Below are 2,457 nucleotides of genomic sequence, written 5' to 3'. Positions count from 1 at the left end.
TGTAAAGAGACAGACCAAGGTCTTGGCAATTATGTGAAGTTGGGCAGGATCCAGAGTTTATTTTCTTCATTTTGCTCATCTGTATCTTCTTTTTCTGTAATGACCATGTATTGTTTATGTAATAAAGAAAAGCTATTTTTTAAATAGTAATTAAAAAAAGCCACAGCTATTAAACCTAAGGAAGAGTTCTAACAATGTTTTTACCAATGTCAACATGGCTAAAATAGTTTCTTTCACCAAATTTACTACTACTTTAGGACAACACTCAGTTGAAATGTGGAAAGGATGTTTTCTTTAAAAAAAACAAGTTTACGAGGGGCAGAGCAAGATGACGGAGGAGTAGGAGACCTGGATTTCATCTGGTCCCAGGAATTCAGCTGGATGGGGATCAAACCATTCTGAACACCTACAAACTCAAAAGGAGACTGAAGAAAAGAAGAGCAACAACTCTCTGAACAGAAAAGCGACCACTTTCTGGAAGGTAGAACGTGCGGAGAAGTGAATCTGAAGCAATATTCAGGAGGATAGACGGTGGGGGAGGGGGCCTCCATCTGCCGCTTCTGGCAAGTGACAGAGCAACAGAGCACAAAATCGGAACTTTTAGAAGTCGGCTCCGCTGAGGGACGTCACTCTGGTGGCTAAGCGGGGGGTGGAACCCTCCGGGACAGTGTGGTCTCAGGACCCTCGGGGTCACAGAAAGACCGGGGGTGCCTGAGTGCGGCAGAGCTCCCAGGGATCGGAGCGGGGAAGCCGGCTGCAGAGGCGGAGCCCAGGCGCGGGCTCTCAGCTCAGGGTTGCCATAAACCGTGATCCGCGGCACAGTCGGGCCACTGCTCCTCCAGCAGGGACCCAACAAGCGGCAGATCCGGGGAGACTCACCTTCCTCCCCCGGGAGGAGCCGCGTGGGAGTGCACCGCAGGGATCTGCTGGGTTTGGAGACTCCACACGGGGTCAGGTGCCAGAGATAGAAACGCGCGGTCACAGGCCGGGCGAGCATGGAGTGCGGCCGGAGACCGGGGAGACGGGAGTGACTGACAGCTTTTCTCTGGGGGCTCACTGAGCAGCGGGGCCCCGAGTTCTTGCCTCCTCTGAGGCAGAGATTGAGAGTCTGCCATTTTCACTCTCCGCCTCCAAAGCTGTACGGAAAGCTCGCAGGGAACAAAAGCTCCGGAGAGCAAACCAGAGCAGATTACTTAGCCTGGACCAGGCAAGGGCGGGCAATTCCACCTCCGGCAAAGACATTTGGGAACCACGGCAACAGGCCCCTCCCCAGAAGATCAGCGAGAACAGCCAGCCAAGACCAAGTTTTCCGATCAATGAGAACGGCAGAACTCCAGCGCTAGGAGAACAATGCACATAGAATCCATGGCTTTTTTACCATGATTCTTTAGTCTTCCAAAGTTAATTTTTTTTAACTGTCTTTTCTTTTTTTTTTTTGAATTTTTCTTTTTCCCTTTTGCAACCAACATCCTATCAATCCCTTTTTAAAAAAAACATTTTTATTTTTTCTTTTTGGAGTCATATTCTATCCCTTCATAGTAGTTATCCTTGTTTTTGGTATATATATGTATATATATATATACATATGTATATATATAGATACAGTTTCTTCTAAAAGATCAAAATATACCCTAAATCTCTAGTGTATGGCTTTGTTCTAGTCTCCTGCCTGATCACATTCTCTCCCTCTATTTTTTTTTAAATCCTCTTCTTTCTTTTTTCAACCAACTTCTTATCAATTCCTTTTATAAAATCTTCTATAATTTTCATCTTTACAGTCATATTCCATTCCTTCATCATATTAACCCTTATTTTTGTACATATATAAGTTTTCTTTCTTTAAAATTTTGGGAGTCACTTTCTTCAAACAGACCAAAATACACTCAAAATCTAGTGTGTGGCACTGATCTATGCACCAGCCTAAGCATATTTGATCATATTCTGTTTTTTTTGTTTTGTTTTGTTTTTGTTTGTTTTTATCTTTATCTTTTTCTTTTTTCTTTATTTCCCTTTCTTTTCCCCCAGTTTCAGGTCTTTTCTGATTTGTTTAGTGTATATTTTCTGGGGATGTTGTTACCCTGTTAGCATTTTGTTCTCTCATTCATCTATTCTCCTCTGGACAAAATGACAAGATGGAAAAAATCACCTCAACAAAAAGAACAAGAAGCAGTACCGACTGCCAGGGACATAATCAGTATGGACATTATTAAGATGTTGGAACTAGAGTTCAGAATGATGATTTTAAAGATACTAGCTGGGCGCGGGCGCCTGGGTGGCTCAGTTGGTTGGGCGACTGCCTTCAGCTCAGGTCATAATCCTGGAGTCCCAGGATCGAGTCCCACATCGGGCTCCTTGCTCAGCAGGGAGTCTGCCTCTCCCTCTGACCCTCCCCCCTCTCATGCTCTCTCTATCTCATTCTCTCTCAAATAAATAAATAAAATCTTTAAAAAAATAAAA

The sequence above is a fragment of the Leptonychotes weddellii genome, chromosome 6 (genome assembly GCF_054177405.1).
Source record: "Leptonychotes weddellii isolate Sample4059 chromosome 6, ASM5417740v2, whole genome shotgun sequence".
Classification (NCBI taxonomy): Eukaryota; Metazoa; Chordata; class Mammalia; order Carnivora; family Phocidae; genus Leptonychotes; species Leptonychotes weddellii.
This window is presented reverse-complemented; position numbering follows the sequence as displayed.